Raw genomic sequence first — 24,346 nt, 5'->3', positions numbered from 1 at the left:
GATGGCTGCGTAGTATTCCATTGTGTATATATACCACATCTTCTTGATCCATTCATCTGTTGATGGACATCTAGGTTCTTTCCCATAGTTTGGCTATTGTGGACATTGCTGCTATAAACATTCAGGTGCACATGCCCCTTTGGATCACTACGTTTGTATCTTTAGGGTAAATACCCAGTAGTGCAATGCTGGGTCATAGGGCAGTTCTATTTTCAACATTTTGAGGAACCTCCATGCTGTTTTCCAGAGTGGCTAAAATCAACAAGTCAGGAAATGACAAATTCTGGTGAGGATGCGGAGAAAGGGGAACCCTCCTACACTGTTGGTGGGAATGCAAGCTGGTTAAGTCCTTAATTTTTAAGCCAATTTAGAGAGAGCTCTTTTACAAATTAATTAATTTTACAAATTAATCTTGGCAATATCATTCAGAGATAGAAAATACCACATACTTATAGCACATATCAACATATAAACAGGCACAAACAGGGATTTAACAGTTACTGTTATAAAATTTTTAGCTGTGAGACAAGCAAGAATGATCATATAGAATTGACTAATTTATAAAAGGACAACTGGAGCCTGCCTATCTATCTATCTATTTATGGTGGGTGGAATAAGTTAAGGTTACCTGCTCGGATGGCTTAAGAATTTTTTACTGATATTTGTGGAGAAGACACTTAAGATTTGCATTTGCCCTTGACAAGTAACCTTATGGAAACTGTGGACTAGATTTTGGGCAAGGGTACTTTGAAAGCCATTTATATTTTTGAAAGTCCTTTTTTCTTCTTTCTTTCTTTTTTTTTTTTTTAAGTCTTGGGAATTGGGGATGATCTAGATAAGAGTTCTCAGAGAGGTTATAACCTTATAAGAGTTTCAAAGCCTTCTGAGATAAAAGAGATAGGGGAGTTTTGGGGATTGGTGAAAAGGATAGGCTGAAGCACTGAATTGTTTCTGGCCTCTTATTTCTCCTTTTGCAAGGATTTATGAGATAAGGACTGACACTCCCAGCTCCTCAAAACAACTGAGTTAAAACTTAAATGATACCCTGGGTAGACACTCACCTATCCAACTACATCATCCTCAATTTGATTCTTTCCTTCTGAGTATATAGTTCTAATTTTAATTGAGGGAAGATGGCCTCAAAAAACTTCCTTCTAGGCTCTGAATATCAGCTTTCACTGACCCAACTTTTAACTACAGAGCTACTTAAAAAAATTCTTGCCAGTTTTTAGCCAGGACAAACAGTATATTTCTGGCAGTACTAAATAACCCCCTCTTGTGTGTAAAACAGACCACCAAAGAAGATGTAAAAAATATTACCTTCTTGCAATCCAGAGTCACTCCCAAAGATAGCCAAAAGAAAGAATTGACAGTTGTCTGTCCCAAGCAAACAAGAAAAGATCAGATGGGCACGAGGGCAATAGCAGGTTTCTTTGAGCCCACAGGGACTCAAATGCCTTCAATTCAAAACAGTTCTCATAACTGAGGGTTGCTGGGGGGAGGGGATTGGGAGAAGGGGGGTGGGGTTATGGTCATTGGGGAGGGTATGTGCTATGGTGGGTGCTGTGAAGTGTGTAAACCTGGCAATTCACAGACCTGTACCCCTGGGGATAAAAATATATTCTATGTTTATAAAAAAAAATTTTTTTAATTAAAAAAAAAAAAAAACAGTTCTCATGCCAAAGTGGCACATTTTGGGGAAACTTGCTCTGAGCTCCTTCAGTGCTGCCTCAGAAACTGGGAAGAAGTTGAACAATCTAGAAGCTAACCTGATTTTTTTTTTATGTGTTATTCCACTATTTCCAAAAATAGATTCTTCTTTCGAGAGAAGGGATGGGGGGAAGAGAGGTTAGTGGGACTTAAAACTGACAACATTGCTTCCATATGATTGATGAAGCCCCAGAGCCTCCTTCATTAGGTTGAGCTTGAAAAGGAGCCTGGATGGCTGTGGGATTTAGAGGAACCTCCAGGTTGTCATTATAAAATAGAAGTTCAGCTAAACCAGGATATATAAGTGGAGAACAGGAAAAAGAGGCTGGAGGAGGAGGTGGTAGGAAAGGGGCAGAGACAGTGGGGTGGTGGCGAAGAAAGAACAGGAAAATGTTGGGAGACTTCCCCTTATTTTTTTTTTTCTTTTAATTTGGAAGTCTCTTGAAAAGGTCTTTAGCTTCAAAAAGTTTGGAGTTAACTGCCTGAAGGGAAGGGACCTTTATTGTTTTTCTTTTGAAGTTCTCCAAATGCCAATTAAAATGATTTTCCCATCTGTTTTGTTTGGTTTTATAACCCTCTTTCAGTGGTGCACACACATTCACTAGTTTGGGGATGTTGAAGGTGCTCTATTTTGGCCAATGAAGTTTTATATCAGCCCAGGTAAAGTGACAGAAAGAAGGGCCATATTCTTTAAAAAAAAAATCCCACTGGGAGTCCTGAAGGAGGTTGATCATTTATGGTCGATCTTGAAGTTATTTCCCGTGATTATTCTCAAATGATTAAGGCAAGAGGATGAATGTTTGGAATCAGGCGTGTGCTGCTTGAGGAACACTTTCCAAAATGTTGCCAGTGGGCCATTGTTTCTCTTGTATGTGTCTGGGAGATTCCTGAACACTGAGTGATATAAGGTTGCTCAAGGCACTGGGATTACTGGTCCCTTAACTAGACCTTTCAGATGAGCTATGGAATTTCTTCTCACCCAGGTACAAGGTATGCTCTGTTGGGAGGCCCCGTGAGCTTGCTGTACATCATGGACAGAGTGCCAATATTTCTGCTAGGTTTCTAGCTGCCTAAACATCCAAAAGGATCTCAAGGACCAATATCCTTTATGTTTGGAGTCGGACGACCCTCATTTAAATAGCGAGAGAACTAAGGGTTTTGTGTTGGTTAAAGAGAACAACCTAGTTCTAAATTGAAAGGCCATGTAGCCACCTGAAAATAAGTTGACGACTGTCCAGTAAATATCCTGAAACATGAATCCTCTGATGATTAAGGTCATCACCCCTTCAAAGGAGTGAGGGCAGAAACTGTTATTTTGTCCAAATAAAGCCTGATCAGAACCTCAGCTAAAAAAATAGGAGGTTTGGATCCAGAAGAACTCTCTGCCAGAACTATGAGGTCTGCCCGTGGAAATGCTAGAGAACAATGGTCTCTTGGAACTATCTTTCATATGTCCACAGCAGTACTGAGGGTTTGGAGTCAGTTGCTTTGAATACATTGAGAGATGTCAACCAAAACAGAATTTACCAAAGACTTAAGCAGACAGGCATTTATTTGGGCAAATAGAATTAATTTGAAAGACACAGATTTAAGTAGAAAACTAAAATTGTGTTCCACAGAAGACAAAGCGGGGGCAAAGTTACGTGGCAAAAGACTACAAGTGTCATTCTCAGTCAAGTCTTCTATGCAAAATAGGAATTGAAACTAGGTTAACTGGGATTGGTAGAGTTAATATGCAAATGAGGGATTGAAACTTGTTAAATTGTATTGGCTCCTATGGAAGTGAAGAATGCGATGATTCGGGTTCATGGCAAGGGGAAAGTTAAGTGCAGACCAAGGTTCTTGCAGCTGGTTAAAATTTAAAAATTGATGATTTCTCTAGTGAGGTATTTCTCTTCCCATATGGGCTTCTCACCGTACTTCAAAAAAAGACTCTCTTAGCTAGGATTGCTTTCTCCCTTTTGAAATCTTTTTTACCCCAGAAACTTTGTCTCCCATCACTCTATTTCTTTCATTATAGTCTTATTCTATATTTATTCTGCAGTGGAAAGTAAATTCCGTGAAGGCAGAAATCTTAAACCTTCCTCTCTCCTGTATTCTAGACCTTGACATGAGACAGGCACTCAATAAACATTTGATATTTTTTGTATGAATAAATACCTCCATTAATTAGAAATGGTTGTAATTACTCAGATCATAATCTCACTCCCATTAATGTATGTTAATGAAATAAAAAGGGATGGAAAGAAATAAAGATACTGTAGAGCCCTTGGAAACCATGCTCACTGTTAGATTTGTTTTGCTGTGGCACCAAAGCAGTTTGATGAGTCAGCAGGTCTGCATTCATCTATGAATAGCCAAGTTATCATTGTAAATGTCCTCTGTACCCAGTCATATGGATGGCTACCCAGATGGCTTTTTAAGAGAAGGAGGGAAGGAGTTGATTCCAAGTTCTTTATGATTCATGTGCACAAGGAGACCAACTGGAGGGGAAATGGAATGAAAGGAGTGCTAAATAAGATCAGTTCTTGGCTGGGTCAGTGTAAATTCTTAACATGCCCTTTCTCTAAACCCACACTTGCGTGAGCAGTCTTGGCAAAACTCTCCACCTAGAGCTGTGCCCTGAAGCACATTCCTTGAGTCCCCCCAACTTCAGAACTACAGTGATGGACAGTTCCATGTGCCCTGCTGGTGTCCCACTTCAAGAGGTAGAGTGGGGAAGTCTATCACTTTTCTGCCTCAGAAAGTGAATAGGTTCTAAAATATGGGGTAATTAGTGTCCTAGGGACAATCCTCAGCCAATGGAGGATAGAAGTCAGTGAATAAGCGCCTTAGTCTTTCATTCTGTGATTGACAATTTCTCCAAATTTTCCTCAAAGAGACCTTAGTGGAATAGAGCTCTAGTTGCCCACAGTGCAACTATTACCAGTGTAATAATGCAAACTTTATTGACTTTTCCCCTTCCTGTCTCACTCTGCCTTCTTTTTCACTATGCCTACTGGTATCCCTTCCCAAATAAACTATCTGCAGCCAAGTCCTTTTCTCAGGATTTGCTAAAAAGGGAGGCTTTGAGCAAATTATAGAAAAATTCTCCCAGTGTGAATGCAAATAGAAAATTTATAAAAAGGAAAAAGGTGCTTCTTATAGATACCCCTAAACAAGCATGACTTATATTTCAGTTTGCCTTTCCACCTCCCTAAACCAGGTGATTTTGTATAGCGCAGAAGTATACAACTATATATTGTCTCCATACTCTTTCTACATTTCTTCATTTGTAGCAAAGACATTTCTAAGGTTTACCAACCTCGCAATCGATCAAATACCAAAGTGACCTTGTCCCCAAGGTTCATTTTACCCCATAGTAGATCTATTATATGTGAGTGCATACATTTACAACTCTTCTTATAGATAATAACAACAATTATAGTAAGAATTACATGTGTTTAGGTTTCATTGCCAAATTATGGTACTATATGTTACCATATGTTACCTCACAAGTTCCTCACATGTGGATATTATTCCCATTGCATGGAAGAGAAAATTGAGGCTCAGGGAAACTAACTTGCATAGCAAAACTAACTAGTTTTGATTATTGTGTTCTTAGTTCTGATTTGACTAGCTATTATTAATCCAGTGCTTAAACCCAGATCTTCTGACTCCAAATCTTAAAACCTTTCCATCAGCCCAGGCAGCCTCAGTAAGCAGTCTGTGAGACAACTAGATATTTTTAAAACCTGAATATTTTTTCTCTTATTCTTTTCAGTTCTATAAATTTCCACCTGATTTGCACAGTAATTTAGAGGGGCAAGTATTTGGCATGTATAACTTAATACATATACTCTTTCAATGAAGAGATAAATGGTTAAAAGGATTAGGAAAGAGGAAATAGTATTACTTCCTTATTGATTCCTAATATTGCATGTTAAAATCCAAACAATTAGCTTAGGATAAGATCTACCACTATCCCAAAGAGACTCAAATACATAATCTTTACGTATTTGGTGAGTTTGAAGTCAGACCAGGGCTGGACCCTTGCCACTTACTAACTGTGAGACTTGAGCAACTTATTTCCCAAGGTTATTCAGAGGATCGAACAAGATAATGCTGTCCTTAATGCCATGAGCAATTTCAGGAACATAGTAGACTTCCAATAATGAGATGTTTTAAGTATGTGTGTGTGTCTGTGTGTCTGTGTTTCTGTGTGTGTAAAAAAACATGCATGCCCTATGCCAGCCACTGTGAAAGCCATAGTGGGGAGCCAGTAAAAGACCATTCCTGTTCTCAGTGAACCTACAGCCTGTGAAGGAATTGGGTTTATAAATTAGAAGGTAGATTTGAAGTGTTCTTGAGAACTGAAGAGTTCTCAATGTCCCCTGGCCACCTATTATAGTAAATGGGCCCCTCATTGTCTCATCACTCTGTAAGGAGTTCCAGGAAAATCACTCAGCTACTGCCTTGTTTAGAGTTGTGTGTGGATCATGGTCTGTGCTGCTTTTCTGCATTCCTTTCTCATCTTGGATCAGTTTGTACTTATCAGAGCCAACTGATGCTGGAAAGTACTAGAGCACAGAATCAAATGGCTAGAAAATTACCGATACTTCCAAGCTGTAGGCTCTCAGAATAGAGGTGTGTGCTTAAGTGGACAGAGCCAGAAGTCCTGAGTTTTAATTCGTTCCTGTCCTGTGGCTAGCTTAGATAGCAAGTGTGACTCTGAGTTCATGAGATTAGCTGTGCGAAACAAACAAACAAACAAACAAAAACCAACCAAACCAAAAAATTTTAAAAGCCTTCTGTTTCTTTAACTTCTTTAAAGCCCCTAGGTTCCAATTCAGAGTCCACATCCCCTGGCTGACTGGTGGGGGATGGGCTATTACAGACTCTCCTTCCTGAAGATGTTGGACATCCTGAAGGCTAGGTAGCATCACAACCTCAAGGAAGTTTCTCTGGTCATCAGCTTTAGCCTGTTCTGGTTACCACTGAGAGTCCACAGTGCTTCCAGCCCACAGCATATCCTTGTGTTCTGCCGGGACTATTGCCTCAGCGCCTTATGTGGAGCCTGGGACCTTCCAGAAGGCTGGAGCTTCTCGTATCTCTAGGAATCTCAAGCCCTTAGTCCCCTCGACAGTCTGGATATCTCCCAAGGGTACGTCCCTGGATAGCCACAACCTCCGCTGCTTAGGGCACACACACACCCGTCTGTCTCCCTAAATCTTTTTTCTTCCCTTTCTATTCTTGTTCGCCATAGAGGACCCCTTTTGTCTCTTTGTCCTGCCAGAGGCTAGCATCCTCTACTCAAAAGACTCAAACGTTTGAGATCAAAAGTCCAAAAGGAAACTACCCCCTCTTTCTTGTTTCCTGCTAACCTTCCTAGAGGCAAGAGAGCAAGAGAGCAAGCCCTTGCAATCTTTTTGAGTGAGAGAAGGGGAAAGAAAAAATACATGCGAAAAACATGCAAGTTAACATGTATGTAAGTGATTCTATCACAGGTCTGTGCCACTTGAGTTTTAATGCAGCAAGCAGGGTAGTCTAGGGTTTTGACTAGCTAAATGTCTGAGATCATATATCAAAGGATGAGAGCTATCTCATAAAAGCATGTGTTTATAAATAATTGAAGTTAGACATAAAAGGAAATGGCTGCTGTGATGCTTGTATTTAAGCAGAATTGATTATGATGAAGTATGAGAAAGACCTCAGACTTCAGGAAAGCATCACAAGCCATCCAGTGCTCTTTCCTAGAGAAACTGTGCATCCTACACAGTGCACAGGAGAGGAAAAGTTACAGTTATGGGGGAAGGGGGGCGCCTGGGTGGCTCAGTGGGTTGTGCCTCTGCCTTCGGCTCAGGTTGTGATCTCAGGGTCCTGGGGTTGAGCCCCACATTGAACCCCGCATTGGGCTCTCTGCTCAGTGGGGAGACTGCTTTCCTCTCTCTCTGCCTGCCTCTCTGCCTACTTGTTATCTCTTTCTCTCTGTCAAGTAAATAAATAAAATCTTAAAAAAAAAAGCTACAGTTACGGTAGCCATGGTTCATGGACATTTATCTATGCCAGTAACTCTATAATATCATCATGTTTGACTTTACAGAAAGATGAAAAGTGAGCCCCATGAGGGAAAGTTATTTTGTTTCTTCACTGCTGCCTCCCCATCCCCCCAAACACACACACACACACACACACAAACTGTGCCAGGCACATGATAGGTGTTCCACATGTGTTTGTTAAAAGAATGAACAGATTAAATTATCTCCATCATGTAGATTTAAAAACCAGGTTCAGAGAGGGGAGTCATGTAGTGAAAGAGATAGAATTTGGGCCTAGAAGAGTTTAATGCCAAACATCATACCCTTTCCAATTTAAATCCTGGGAATTGATAAAGAAAATAAAAAGATTCAAATTATGAAATTCAGAAGTAGAAGGGGGGACATCATTACTCATCTTATAGAAACAAAAAGGATCGTAAAGAACAGTTAACTAAAAAAAAACAACTGTCTGCCAACAAATCTGACAACTTAGGTGAAATAGATAAATTCCTAGAAAGACACAAACTTCTGAAATGGACTCTATAATAAATGGAAAATTTGACTAGACCTCTAACAAGTTAAGAGATTGAGTTAGTCATTTTAAAACTTCTCTATAAAAGAAGCCTAGACCAAGATGACTTTACTGGTGAATTCCTCTAAACATTTAAAGGAGAATTAAAAACAATTATTCACAAACTCTGCCAAAGAATGGAAGAGGAAGAAAACACTTTCCAACTCCTTCTGTAAGACCACTACAGCCCTGACACTAAATCCAGACAAAGACATCACAAGAAAATAGAACTACAGACCAATACCTCTTGTGAATACAGACACAAAAATTGTCAACAAAATGCTAGCAGATTAAATCCAGGAACATTAAAAAAAATTGATGATTCACTGTGATAAAATGAGATTTATCTCAGGAATGTAAGATTGTTTTAACATCCAAAAATCAATGTGAAAACCCCATATCAGAAGAATAAAAAAACAGAAGTCACATGATGATACCAGTAGATACAGGAAAAAATTTTAGAAATCTTTCTTTCTTTCTTTTTTAAATTTATTTGACAGACAGAGATCACAAGTAGGCAGAGAGGCAGGCAGAGAGAGAGGAGGGGAAGCAGGCTCCCTGCTGAGCAGAGAGCCAGATGGGGGGCTTGATCCCAGGATGCTGGGATCATGACCTGAGCCAAAGGCAGAGGCTTTAACCCACTGAGCCACCCAGGCACCCTAGAAATCTTTCATAATACAAATGCACAGCATCCTTGGAGTGGAAGGAAACTTCCTCAACCTGATAAAACCTACATTATACTTAATGGTGAAAGACTAAATGCTTCCCTTTAAGATCAAGAATGAGACGAAAACATCCCTTCTCACACTTCTGCTCAATGTTGTGCTAGAGATTCTAGCCAGGCTGGTTAGATAAGAAAATGAAATAAAAGACATTTATATTGGAAAAGAATAGGTAAAGCTTTCTCTATGAGCCAATGGCATTATCTTGCTTTGAGATAATTCTAAGAAACCCACTAAAAAAGATTAAAAAATAAGCTCATCAAGTTTGCAGTGTATAAGACTAATACTGCAAAATTCACTTATATTTCTATACACTTGCATTAGGGACTGAATGTTTCTGCTCCCCCCAAATTCATATGTTGAACCCCTAACCCTCAGTGTGATTATATTTGCAGGTGCAGCTTTTGGGAGGTAATTAAGTTTAGATAAGGTCAAGAGGGGGAGGTGGTGTAGGGGGCACTAATGCACCCAGCTCTCTCGTCAGTGACCAACTCATTCTCAGCGGCTTGGAGGGCTGGCAGCAGACTGCCTTCACCTGTCAGCTCCTTCCAGGGTGGCCCTGGCCCAGGGTGAAAGAGATGGCTATTGAGTGTAACGACCTGGCCATCTCAGCCCTATGGGGGACACCTCAGTAGGGCCTTTTTAGCCCAGAGATCCTTGGACCGTTGACAGAAGCTGTGGCTGGACCCGCAGCACAGCTCGGTTTCTCTCTCTGCTCTCTCAGCCCCCCTTCATTCTCCTCCCTTCCCCAAGTGTTAGTCCCAAGGATACTCCTTAGGTAAAACCCCCTGGGTGATCATTTCTTTCCCAGCAACTATGTCCTGAGAATGCAAAGCTTGATTCTCAGATGTTCAAAATTCTTGTCCCTGAAATATAATCCCCTCATCACTTTGGTATCATGTTTTATATTATCTATTGATTGTCATTTCTAATGTCTAATATTACCCCAGGTGCGGCATTTTACCTGAAAAATACGCACTTGACTTGGCATAATGTGAAGAATTAGAACTTTGACGTGTGTTTCATTAGCTTTTCAGCTTCTCCCCTTCTTCTCGTACCTAGAGCATTGTGAGGGAGGAAAAAGTTTTCCTCAGCCCTCTGAGGGTCTCTGGCTGAGTCTGACAAAGAGACTGACCACGGGATAGTATACACATTAATTTTATATAAGTTTTACAAGACAAGGGAGCCTTCCAAAGGACATCATGTCCTGAAGAAACAGTTTAACCTGAGTATTTTTATGCTATTTTTGATGAAGGGCAGGTAGTTGTGGAGAAACAGGATAGGTCAGAGACTATGAAATAAATGAAGTAAACTGAGGGTGACATAGCAGGAACTTTGAGTTCTGGGTCTTCTTGACACCCCTTCATCTTCAGACATAAGGACGCTCCTTCCCTCTGGCTACAGGGAGGGCATCCCTCACACCAGTCTCTTATGACCTACTTCAGGAGGAAAGGGAAACGACCTTCCTGCTTCTGCCATTTTCTCAAACTCCTTCAGCTTAAAATATTCAATATGCCAGGGTGCCGTATTGGGAGGCACTATCTCCTGAACCCGAGTCAGCACCAAGGTAACTTTATGCTTTCGCTTCAAACTCTCTATAGAATGAAGCGTTCTCTGCCGTTCATTTGCCCACAAATGATCAAATTCATTTCAGCAGTCTCAGCACTTGGTTGGTATGCAGACTTCTGGACAGTTCAGTCTGTATGTCTCAATTCATCCAGAATAGAACAACGCACATTTAGTAAGCAGCTTGTTTGTGCAAACTTCAGGCATGGGAAGCAGAAATAGCTAAGCCAACCAGAGACTCTTAGTGTCCTGTGTGTACCATGAAGCCTTACCCCTCAGCGTCCTCTGGTTGGTTCCAATGGACAGTAGCTGCCTCCTTTTAGTCAGAAAGGCTAGAAAACAAATGCATACCTCTCCAAGAGCACTTTACCAATGACTGAGAGATGGGAGTTGGTGTAGAAAATTCCTAACACCTGCAGTTCTCCATGGGATAATTCTGAGGCATGTTTTTCACCGTTTCCCAGAGTTCCACAACATGATGGCACTCAGGAGCTCTGCAGGGGCAGCTGGAGGTTCCCCACCCCCACCCACAAACAACAACACACCCAGAGTTCACTACCTTCCCTTCGCCATCTTGTTTTTCCACTGCCCTACTGGTTTCCGCACCCCCCACATAAACTACTTACACTTAGATCTTTGCTTCAAGATCTGTTTCTTAGGAAACAAAATAAAGATATACGTCATTCCTGACCATGAAGAACTTGTAATCTAGTAAAGATTCAGTGTAGACCTCAAATAACATAAATATGCATGCAGGTTTCCAATGACCCAAAGAGAATATTTTGGTTCTTCCAGCCTTCCTTTGAAATTGAATAAATAATGAATTAAAAATTCACCTCAGCTGTTTTTAGCATAATGGCTGTCTGTGGTTACCACAGGGAGTTGTTAGTTAGTCTCATCAAAGGCTGTCCCTCTCGCTGAGAGAGTAAGGCACTCCTTTGTCCTCTCCAGCCTTCCCCACCAGGGGCCATGTCAACATAAACACCTCACTGATGGCAGATTAAGCAACTAGAGAAACACAGAAAGGCCTGTTCTAGAAACCAAGAACACTGTTCCTGCTTTGGTCGTAGTACCAAAGAATGGTTTTAGTGACAGAAACTAAGCTTTCTTTTGAATTTTAAGGAAAAGTCACTTTCAGTTCCTGTTCTTTCTGAACCGCTAGGAAGGAAACACACACAGACACACACAGCCAGCAGATATAAGTAATTTATTGTCCAAAAATCTAGAAAGTAAGAATAATAATAAAAATAACGTAATAACAACTAACCATTTTTGGACTATTTATCGTATGCTTACCACTTTCCTCTCAACAACCTTAATTAAGCATTAGGTGTTTTCATCTCATTTTACAGATGGGAGAAATGAGGCTTAGTGCATAGAGTAACTTGCTCCAGTATTGAAAGAGAGAATAAATGTAAGCTTCATGAGAATAGGGATTGTATCTTTTTCATAACTGTATCCTTTTAGTTTTAGCTCAATGTCTAGTACATAATTAGCATTAGATAAAGATTTATTGGATGTTGGATATATGTTGAAAATCTGTCCTGAAGACCAAATATTTAACATCAAAGGAAACACCTAAAGTGAGGGGAGCAAACTCTGTCTGTAAAGAGCCAGATAGCAAGTCTGTAAAGTCTTTATCATAACTACTTGGCTCTACCATTGCAGTGGGAAAACAGCCATAGACAATATGTAAGCAAATGGACAATGGGCTGTGTTCCAATAAAATTTTATTTGCAAAACTGGTAGAGGGCCAGATTTGACCCATTGGTTATAGTTTGCTGACTTCTGATCTAAGACCTTGCTCTTCAAAGTGGGGTCTTGAGACCAGCAGCATAGGCATCACCTGAGCCAGAGATGCAGAATCTGAGCCCCATCTCAGACCTACTAAATTAGAAAACTAATTTAAATCTATATTATAAAACTAATAAGTACCCCAGGGATTCATAGGCACAGTATCATTTGCATACTACTGTGCTAGGAGATTTGGGTAGTGCTGACTGTCAACCAGAATAATTATATGGATTTTAAAATAAACTTTTATTTCCATTTAACACTGCTTCAATGTGATGATAGCAGAAATTTTCCCAGGTCTACAGTGGTCATTCCTTCTTATGGGTAGAGAGAGGAATGTGAAAAGCTAAGAAGGTTCAGTTTAAAGGATACAAAACTGGAACAGACCACCAAACCTGGACAGTCTAACTTAATACAACTCACAAATAATCACAGCAGTCCATAGAACCAAGAAGCCCCTCCTAAGCCTTCTTTTCCTTTTGTCCCACAAAGTGGAAACAGTTTCTACTGAGCTGAACCAGTCATCTCTGAATCTGATTGCTCAGATGAGTGTGCAAATAATTTAGGTGTCTTTGTAGTCACAGGTCATTAAATGCCCACCAAAATGCACAGCCGCTCCCAGAAATGTCTTAAACTTACGAATTGTTATATGTTCTATCAAAGATGAATCCTTGAGGCGCCTGGGTGTCTCAGTGGCTTAAGCCTCTGCCTTCAACTCAGGTCATGGTCTCAGGGTCCTGGGATCGAGCCCCATATCCGGCTCTCTGCTTAGCAGGGAGCCTGCTTCCCCTCTCTCTGTCTGCCTCTCTGCCTACTTGTGATCTCTTTCTCTCTGTCAAATAAATAAATAAAATCTTAAAAACAAACAAACAAAAAAGATGAATCCACAGTGGAAAGGACAGAGGAGGGCGAACATAGGGCTCAGAATACTACCCCAGTTAGAAAGCAGTTGGCAACCTCTGTCCCTTACTAACCACGGAGCTGGATCAAAGTGCTTAAATCCTCAGAACCACAGCGTTCTTGTCCGGGAAAAGGTAACTCCTAGTTTATCAGTCCCTATAAACATTTTAGTGGCTTGTAACCTTTGACCCAGCAATTACACTTGTAGGAATACACTCTATAAAATTTTCATGTAAGAATGTAAAGGTTTATGCTGACCTGTATTCATCCAGTGCTATTTTAATAGTAAATTTGGAAGCAACTTTCATGCTCCACGGTATGAGAATGGCCACATAAATCATAGGATAGCTAACCATGTTATAGTGTGCAGCAGTTAAAAAAAAAAAAGATCCATCTCACTGAAGTGAAAACATATCTTTATACTGTTAAATGAAAAAATGAAAATGCAAAACAATGTCATACTTCATTGATTCCAGGATGCGCATTTTTCACATTTTCGCATTATTATAAGAAGGGTCTTATAATGGATGGTATCTTACAATTGCTACTGACCAAGGAACACTCTTGATGCTACACATAAAATAATGACAGACTCTATACTCAGGGGCATCTTAGATCTGATGCCGTAGGCAAAGAGAATCATGCATATGCGAATGGATGTGTTCATATGTTTCTTTTACCCTGTGTCTATCTATACTTATAAACATATCTAGATATTTATTTCAGAGCATTGAAAAACATCTAGAAGTATGTATACCAAAGGCACAGTAATCAGTTTTAGGGAGGAGAATTAAATGAATAGGGCTGGGGAATGAGATGGGAGAGGTAGTTTTGCTTTCCAGGCTTTTGTGCTTTTTATACTTTTTGTATACTGACAACAAACACGTTTTGTTGTTTCATTGGAAAAAAGAGTCTGATAGTAACGTCTTTATGCTTGTCTCACAAGACTGGGCTGAAAGATGCTATCAGACAAATGTATTTGCTATTGAGTGCGTGAGTACATGGAGGTTCTACTCCTTCCTTAGCTGCAGAGGCCAGGCAGAGGAGACAGAAATCGGAGACATATAGGGCTGCTGTCTTCTTTATTTTGCCTCGAGTGCAACATTCATTCTGTGAGAAAATGAGACGGGATGGCCCATGGCAACAGGAGAAGCCAGTTTTTGGCTCATGGGGATATCACTTCCGATCACGAATGTGTCATGAGGCGTTCATTCAAGAGGCAAATCAGCAAGGAAATGTCAAAACATCAGCAAATTGTGAGTAAATAGACTCAGACGCTTTGGTGCAAACTTGCTAAGAATAGAGGCTGTGGTCTCCATATGCCCCTGCAGACTCTGATGGTGGAAGTCCTCATGAATATTAACTTACCCATTGCAGGGTGAGAGATGGTGGCCCAAGGAAGCACACCAGCCCTGCCCTTGAAGGAGGGACTGGCCCTTGGGTGAGAAGGACTGAAGGGAGAACAGTCCAGTTTGGCATGGCAAAGCCTTTCTCTGGGAGCCAGAGAAACAATACCCAGAGCAGAGCTGAGCAGTTTTCGCCAAGAGCAATGTTCCATTACTTATAATGAAATATACAAAGGTGCTTTGCAAACTGTAGCATCCTGTTCCTTCTTATTTTGTGGGTAGAGAGAGGTACATTTCATGACAGTGTCTGTATAGGTAGCTCAGCTCCTAGAACTCAGTATCTTTCCCTTAGCTTGGGGTTCACTCTAACCAGGGCTTAGCCCACTGCAGTAGGCAGGAGGCACGTTTTCCTTCATAGGCAAGACTTGAGAGAGCAAACTTGCCTCTTTGAAAGTACAGAATTATTTCAGGTTTATCCTTGAGGATCTGCAGGGCAGTTATCCTCAAGTGCTACACACACCAAGAAGTTCACATGGAAAGCTGGAGTCAAAGGATGTGAGCAGAAGTGGGCACAGTTGGTGAAACAAGCCTGACCTGCATCAGTAATTGTTGAAGTGGGTGGTGGAAGCATCCGGGCTCAGGATGCTTTCCCCTCTGCTTTTGTCTAAGTTTGATGTTTCCATCATGAGAGGTTAAGCAAAAGCAAAATAGCTTCTAAAGAGTAGTGCTGAATTGCTGTATCACATGGAGGGGCTACTATGCCGGTAACATTTCTGTTACTTTGTTGTTACTCTCCTTACCTAAACCAAGGCAATCATAGCTCACATAGCTCACTGAGTTGTGATTGTTAAAGGAAGAGAGGAATGTAAAATTCCCAGCATGGCCCCTCAAAGTGTGCTACTGTTACTAAAATAAGATAAAAATACATTTAAGGGGTGCCTGGGTGGCTCAGTGGGTTAAAGCCTCTGCCTTCAGCTCAGGTCATGATCCCAGGGTCCTGGGATCGAGCCCCACATCGGGCTCTCTGCTCAGCGGGGAGCCTGCTTCCCCATCTCTCTCTCTCTGCCTGCCTTTCTGCCTACTTGTGATCTCTGTCTGTCAAATGAATAAAATCTTAAAAAAAAATACATTTAAAATACAAGTATATTGACAGTAGTTATATTTTAATGGCAGAAATAGTTTTACTTGCTTTCTTTTCAGTTTATTTTCCCCATTTGCTATATCGAACAGATCTATCATTACAATTAGGAACAAACAGAATAATCTTTATTTGAGTTACCCTTATTTGATTCCCCTCTACACGTGTAGGAAGGAGTTTTAAAAACTTGGACTACGAAACATTCAAAAACATTCTTAATATTGTAACTTCAGTTCCTCCCTGTCTGAGGTTGAAAGGCTTTTTGACACAAGAACTTCAGTTTAAAATTCCATAAAGAACAATAAAGAAAGGAGCTGAATTATAATATATCCATCTCTTCTGCCTTTTTAAAGTAGCTGCTGGCTATTCCTGTGTAAAGTTAGTTTGTGATTTTACTTGACAAGTGATGGGTTATAGTCATTCACCTTGTACTTCCCTCAGGGATAAACATGGAATATTCTAGTGTCAAAGAAGCTAGATTCCTGTTGGGTTTTTGTCTTTTTTTTCCCCCCCTAAAAGCATGTATCATGTGCCTGTTGCTTCTGCTTTTATTTGGAGCATAAAATAAATAGAAGGACACTGACTGCCAGGAGTTTTTGATGTTAATGGTGTTATGGAATGGTCTTCTATACTATATCAGTTATTTGTTGTCACAGTGATGCTGCATAAGTAGGCTAAATTGACATAGCAATATAACTTTCTTGGGAGTTGAGTATTTCACGTCTTTCCATGGGGAAATGGCAGGGTCAGTTACTGTAACCCTCGAGCTATCCATAAGTGGAGGAAATTCGGATGGAAAACTCAACAACCTTTAATAATAAGCCCTAACTGAGCTGAGTCTGCAGGGTGCACGTGATCTGGCAGAGCTGGACTGTTCTGAGTTGGACTCCCTCTGACTTCCTGGACTCAGCTGTGTCCTGCTGCAGGTAGCCTCCTGGGAAACAAAGCTGCCAGGGGCTCTGCTTTGCATAGTTTCCGTCCGAGGGCATACTACCCTGGATGTAGTCTCCTGATGGGAGAGCAAGCACAAGCAAAAATGTCCAAGTGCTTTACTGCTTCCTCCTAAAATTTTGGTCAAAATAATGTCTTAAATCTGCCCCCCCCGTGTGTGTGTGTGTGTGTGTGTGTGTGTGTGTGTGTGTGTGTGTGTTTTAAGGCCCTGTTGTGTCATATCTGGTAATATCCCCGTGGCTAAAGATAGCCCAGATCCAAAAACGAGGAGGTATACTCTGCCTTTTTACTCAAAGGAATTACAAAGTCACATGGCACAAGCTGGGGCTGCAAGAGAGGATAAAGAATAGAGGCAATCAAAGCGATCAGTGTGCCCTATGAAGTTATGTAACCAGAGCAAGCATTTCTCTGTGATGTTACATGTTTTGTTGTCGGGAGCCGGTACAGGAGGCCTACTCGAAGAGCCGTAAGGGACTGAATATGATTGGCTGTTCATTTAGGTCCACTCTCGCGGGAGGTGCATGAGCACTGCATTTTGATTGGTTAACACTGCCTGTATAAAAACGCATGCGCCGAGGGTAGAGGAGAGAAGAAAAAAGCGATTAAAAAGAAGAAGGTTCGCCGCTACGTGAGTCTCCGAGTCGTTCTTGCGGGCCGAGAGCGACAGGTGGTGCTGAGACCCGGGAATCTCATCGTGAGAGACGCACGGAGTCGGCGACGATCAGGTAAAGAGTGCACCTATTTCTGTCTAGTGACAGGGAAAGTTCCTCAAGTCGGGGACGAGCGTAGAAAGCTTTCCGGTATGGGAAACGAGATGGCCACATATAAAGTGCTGGGGCCGCTTTCTGATATCCTTAAAGCAATTGGTACTCCTTTAAAAAATAAAACAGCTCGTTTGTTTTTGAGAGAAGTGGGACAAACGGCTCCCTGGTTTTTGGAAAGGAGCAGAGGAGGGAAATCGCCCAAAAGCCAAAAGGTGAGCAAGATGCAAAAGGAGCTTGCAAAAGAGGAGGAAAAGCTAAAGAAGGCTATGGCGCAGCTCAAAATGCAGGGGGAAGTTATGGCGCAGCTGAAATTAAAAGCGGAAGAAGGAGCTATGGCGCAGTTACAAACAAAGACGGAAGTGGTAGATAACAGATCCTATGCCCACGCGCCCAGCCCCAACAGCACCACCTTACGAGGGGCCTCCTCCGTATAAACCTTGCTGCACCAAGGCCTGCTATTGTGCGAGCTGCACCGCACGAGTGGCTGCCATAGTAGCCTCTCAGGAGTTTGGGTGGGAACAGGATTCTCATTCAGTCCTAAAATCCCCACTTACTCTAACTCCACCTTTTTTGGCTATAATTATACCTACCAAGACCCGGCGCAAGGCGCGTCAGCTCACCTTCTAGATAGGTGGCTGTTCTGCAACGCTGCACAGGCATGTACAGACTTGGAAAGCCTTCACTTTATTAATGGGTCTACATGGCGTAACTGTACGTACAACTATCACGTAGGCTCTCGATTTGAAACAAATGTTACTTGCAATTGCACCTCAGCTAAGCACATAAGTTACTCACCAATGCCCGTCTGTGTTAGAGCTCCCTTTCTCTTCATAGTTTTTAATGCTTCTACTATTAACAAGTCATCTAGTCTCTCTTGTGAGTCCCAGAATTGTCTGCTATCAGAATGTTGGAACGCCACGGTGGGAGACTCGGCAGTAATAGCCAAGATACCGACGTATATCCCGATACCAGTACAGGTGAACCCCGACAACCTGCCGGTGCTGCTTCGACATAAATGAGACTTTGGAATAACAGCAGCCATTACTGCAGCTATCGCAGCATCCGCTGCCGCTGCTACTGCTGCCGTGGTAGCGTTGACAACCTCGGTACAGACAGCTACCACGTTCAGCAATGTCACAGGAATGGTCGCTGAAGCATTGGCTACGCAAGAACAAATTAATGGACATTTGCATGCTGGGATCCTTATTGTAAATCAAAGGGTTGATTTGTACAGGAACAACTTGATATCCTAGAGTCAATTGTGTCGATAGGATGCATACATAATATGGCCGGACTTTGTATCACCCCTATAGCTCATAACAACTTATCCTTAGCAGCTAACCTCTCTAGACAGTTAGGAAATATGCTTAATGGTACCTGGAACCGTCAATTTCAAAATTTAACTAGGCAATTACGAGCTCAAATTATATCCATATATTCTACCAAAGTAACTATTGCACCTGTTAGTGAGTGGAAAAAAATGTTACAGCAATCTGTTTCGTTCCTCAAATAGTGGGCCGGACTTGGTGCCATGGCTGTTCTCTTAATCACAGCTAACATACTAATGTTACGTTGGGTGTGTGGCCGTGTCAGTCGCAATCAACGACAATAACACCTCATGGTTCAAGCCATGATGGCTCTTGAGGCTGGTACCTCCCCCCATATATGGCTAAGCATGCTAGATCGGTAGTCAAAGACGGGTAAGACTGATCCCACACCATAGCAACCTAAGACAGGGGCTCTTCGACCAGGGAGTGTACCCGATGACAGGTAAGCATGTGTGCTGAGGATTGGCAACCTAAGACAGGCACGATCTCAGCCATTATAAATAAATAAAAAAGGGGGAGATGTCGGGAGCCGGTACAGGAGGCCTATTCTAAGAGCCGTAAGGGACTGAATATGATTGGCTGTTCATTTAGGTCCACTCTCGCAGGAGGTGCATGAGCACTGCATTTTGATTGGTTAACACTGCCTGTATAAAAACGCATGCGCCGAGGGTAGAGGAGAGAAGAAAAAAGCGATTAAAAAGAAGAAGGTTCGCCGCTACGTGAGTCTCCGAGTCGTTCTTGCGGGCCGAGAGCGACATTTTGTGATGCATTCTTTTTTTTTTTTTTTTAAGATTCTATTTACTTATTTGACAGAGAGAGAGAGAGAGATCACAAGTAAGCAGAGAGAGAGGGAAGCAGACTCCCTGCCGAGCAGAGAGCCTGATGAGGGACTTGATCCCAGGATCCTGAGATCATGACCTGAGCCGAAGGCACAGGCTTAACCCACTGAGCCACCCAGGTGTCCCTTGAGACACATTCTTATACATCTTCTTATATACATAATTTTATCCCTAAGGACGGTAGAAAGTTGATTTTTTTAGTAAGGTTGTCTCAATAAGTTGTCTCAATGCCGAAATCTATTTTTACTTCTAACATCTTTTCCCCTGATTTGTACATATATATGTTATTGTAATTTGAAGTTAAATTTCGGACATCCATGAAAAAAATTACTTCTTTTCTTTTTGCACATGCAGTTTTTGTGATTGTCTGACATAACCTTGTGGTTGCCAGATAAACAGCCATTCATCTTTTCAAAACCCACCTATTATATCACCCCCTCTGGGACACCTCTCGGATCTCCCCAGATAGAATGAATCATGCTCTCCTCTGATCTATCTCTAGAGTCTGAGCCCATTGAGAAGAGTAAGCAGCATAGGTTCAGAATTCACATCCCATGTTTACCACTTCCTACATGTGGGGCCTTGGACAAGTTATCCAACTTGGACTCTAAGTGCCTGCTTCTTCTCATCTGTCGAGTGGGAGTAATAATTGCATTTGCTTAAGAGGGATATTTAGAGAATTAAGTGAGCATTAAACATCTGGTAAAAGACCTGACATAGAGTACTAAATAAAATTAGCTGTTAATAATTATAATCTTATGAGCTGTAATGCTTGTTAGATGACTTCGTACCACCTTGGAGTCCATTTCTGACAGTCGATCTAGACTTCCAATGTACCCCTCGATCCTGGAGTCCTGACAGGGTCCTTTCGATTCCATTGTTCAGGTCAAGAGTGTGAATGATATTGCAGTCAGGATCTGAAGGAGAAGGAGGTTGAAAAGTAATAACCGAGCAGTGGAACCAGCATCCAAAGATCGCCTCAGTCTGACCCTGACATGCAATTCAATAAAGAAAATACAAGAGGATCCAAATGTACCCAATTAATATTCATCTTTACAGATCTCCTTTCTAGGTATTGTCTTTCTGTTCCTCTGAGCAGAAGGTTCACTTAAGTCACTTCAATAAGCTCTGTTCTCCAAAAACCAAATAGTAGAATGATGTGAGGACAGTGGGAAGTAAAACGAAATAGTGCAACCCATCCCGGAGGCTAGAAGAGGCAATGAAACAGCATTACATAAGCTTCCCCTAAGTCCTCAATTTGAATGATGCATTTACTTTGAGACATCTCCTCTTCAAAATAGGTGAGCTGAGGATTAGAGGGATCGAACAGATGGCATCTTGATAAATTAAATTAATACTCTGAAAATGAGGGAGGAGACCTATTGTCTACAACATCCAGAAAGTATTTCTACTAGAATAAAGTATGTGCTATGTTTTGACGTATCTGAAGAGTAATTTCGATGTTTGTGTCATCATCATTATTTAGTACATTTGGGGAAAAAAGAATCGTAAGAAATAAAAAGATATGCTTTAGCATTTATTCCCTGTGTTACAGTGCTACCACAGTAAATTCAAAAGGCACACTTGGTATATAAATAGTGAACATGCTATTGCTTATAAGAGAAATTGTCTTCTGCTAAGTGAAATAAGTCAGACAGAAAAAGACAAATACCATATGTTTTCACTTATATATGGAATCTAAAAAAAAAAAGCAATAAATAAACAAAGCAAGTGAAACAAAAATAGACATAAATACAGAGAGAAAACTGGTAATGGTCAAAGGGGAGAGGTTTAAGGGGGAACGGGCAAAAGGATAAAGAGGCACAAACTTCAAGTTATAAAATAAATAAGTCATGGGATGAAAAGTACAGCATAGGGAATATAATCAATAATACTGTAATAACATTGTATGGTGACAGATGGTAGCTACACTTTCAAGGAGAGTATTTTGTAATGTATGTAATTGTCAAATCACTATGTTGCACACCTGAAACTAACATACTACCATATGTCAACTACAATACAACTTAAAAAGGGAAACAAAGAAATTGTCTTTGTAGAATCATGTAATTGAGGTTTCAATAGGCAACATTTATACATAATAAAAATAAAAGACAAATAGTACAAAAGAGTATGCAGCTAACTATCTCCCTCCCAGCTCTAATTTTCCATTCCTCAAAGGAAATACTGTTATCAGTTTCTTATATATATCCTTTCTTTTTTTGTATATGCATAAATATTCTGATAATTTTATTACAGCATGAGAGAGTTAAAGATCTTTATTTTGGGGTACCTGGATGGCTCTGTAACTTGAGTGACTCTTGACTGCAGCTCAGGTCATGATCTCAGGTTGTGAGGTCAAGTCCTAGCAGGGAGCTCCACACTGGGGTGAAGCCTATATCAGATTCCCTCTCTCCCTCTCCCTCTCCCTCTGCCCCTCACCTGGTTTGTGTGCTCTCTCTCTCTCTCTCAAAAGAAAAAAATAAATAAAAATCTTTGTTTCCAATTTATACCCTTATTTTACGTACATTTTTAAAAAACCAAAATGAAAGCCTTGCAGCTTAGAGAATTTATATGATTTGGACAAAGTTGTTCAGTGAATCAGTTAGGATTAGTTTGGTTTCAAGTGATCAAAAGAAAGGTGGTTAAAGAGGGGGGGAAATATCACTTCATGGGAATATATCCAGGGGATAGATCTGACAGCTTCAAATACAGCTTGATGTCTTGGCCCTTCGTATTCTTTCTTTCTCTGTCTCTCCCAACCCCCTTCCCCACCACTCACCACCCTGCCTCCCTCTCCCTCTCCCCTTTCCTCTCACATTTGTTCTTCCACTTGCTTCTCCAGTTTCCCTCCATTTTTAGAATCCAAGGAGCAACAAAATGGTGGCCAGCAGCTCTAGCCCTGCGGTCCATCCGACTTAAAACCTAGCAAAATGAGAAAGAGCCCTTCTCTTCAGCTATTCTAGAAAGTCTGAAGCTTAATTCTTCCTACTCCAAATTGTCTCATAACCATCCCTGAAGCACTGTGCCTGAAGCAATGTCCTTTTACCCCCAGAGCACAAGATTCCTCTCCTTCTCCCCTCCCCCAAAGCACAGCATGTGATCTAGGAGTGAGGGAAGCTGGTTTTGCTCAGAGGAAGCTAGGGTGCCATTACCAGAAGAAGAAAAATTTGATGGCAGGCAGATGAAAATCACAGTTCATAGCACTTAGCCAGTTAAGGGAAAGATGGGAATAGTGATCACTTGTTTTATAGTAGAAACAAGACATATCAAAGATTGGGAAACTATATTGTTTATTCTCGAATCATTTCTTACTATAGGATGAATTGTCAGTTGAACAAGTTAAAGATATGCATTACCTGTCTAAAAGCCAGTCCAGTGTTCTTACTTACTACACTACTGACTTGAATTCAGTAGTATAATAATTCAGGTTTTGTTTGCTTTCCCACTATTTTCAGAGTCATTCCCAGCAAACACATGGTGATAGCTTTGTATTTTTTCTCTCTTACAAGAAATCCATTACTGGAGTGCTTCTTAGCCATTAAAACTAGCAGTTTATTTTAATTTTTTGTCACCCAAATAGTATGAACAAATACACTAAAGCCTATCTGAAATGAAAATGGTCAAAGAGTATTGATGACCTCATCAAATTAAGGAGATAACAGGTGGGACTCAATTAGAAGTAAACCAATAAGTAGACAAGGCAAAATATCTCTTTTTTAAATGCACAGTTTAAGTAAAAACAACAACAACAACAACAACAACTGTTCATTAACATTGAAAACGTATTGCTTTTAACCTCGGGACTACACTACAGGGGCACCTGGGTGGCTCAGTTGGTTAAGGGACCAACTCAGGTCATTCCCACTCATGTCATGATCTCAGAGTCCACCTGAGATTCTTTCTCCCTCTCCTTCTGCCCCTCCCTACCAATCAATCAATCAATCAATCAATCAATAAATCTTAAACAAAACAAAACAAAAAAAACCAACAGTACATTGGGGCAGGAGCAGAGGTCACCCGGAGCAGTGATGGGGATATATGATAGGGCCAACCAGTGGGAAGGGACTTCACTCAGGTGCTGGTTTGCAGTGCAGCTGTTTTGCATGGCTTAGATGATAAGTGAATGTAGGTGGCATCTGAGAACTGTATATTAATTAGCTCCATTGGTGATGCTTATGCAGCCTAAACTTGAAAAAGTGGAGGGTCTAACCCCCTCATTTTGTAAACAGCACTATTGAGGTGTAGAAAAGGAGATGATTTGCCCATAAATGGCAAAGCAGGGGCGAAACCCCTGTGTCTTGAATGCCACCGTCTTACCCCTTTTCTTGCTTTCCACCTTTCTGTGCATCCATTTCCATAGGGTCACTGAGAATGAATCTGGCTGATCAGATTGTCCAAGCTGGTGTGTGATTCTATTAGGAAGATATCTGGTGGGGGAAATTACCATATCAATGGGCTTTAACTCTTCCTTACAAGAGTCATTTTCCTGACTGTACAAAGCATCTGTCTGGTTTAATGCTCAGTTTGTTCCTAAACAAAAGTGTTCCAGATGAGGAGTAGTGTTTTCCTTAGTCAAAGAACCATGTATTCAGAAGATCCAAATCAACAGATAGGAGTCATTTGAGATACCTGAAATCATATCTGGAATGGGTCCATATCCAGTGCAGGGGTTCCTTTTATGTGCACTACAATAAAAG

The 24,346-nt window shown here is 41.1% G+C and overlaps 1 long non-coding RNA gene across 1 annotated transcript in view; it reads left to right on the top strand.

The window, feature by feature from the left end:
* Positions 1 to 17,654, top strand: part of LOC132011469 (uncharacterized) — a 68,429-nt gene extending 50,775 nt beyond the window's left edge. Inside the window, exon 3 of the long non-coding RNA XR_009402384.1 lies at positions 17,216 to 17,654. This is a non-coding gene — a long non-coding RNA (uncharacterized LOC132011469). The remainder of the gene's footprint in view (positions 1 to 17,215) is intronic.
* Positions 17,655 to 24,346: the final 6,692 nt, after the last annotated feature.

This window comes from Mustela nigripes, chromosome 2, assembly GCF_022355385.1.
Source record: "Mustela nigripes isolate SB6536 chromosome 2, MUSNIG.SB6536, whole genome shotgun sequence".
In the NCBI taxonomy this organism is placed as follows: Eukaryota; Metazoa; Chordata; class Mammalia; order Carnivora; family Mustelidae; genus Mustela; species Mustela nigripes.
This window is presented reverse-complemented; position numbering and strand designations above follow the sequence as displayed.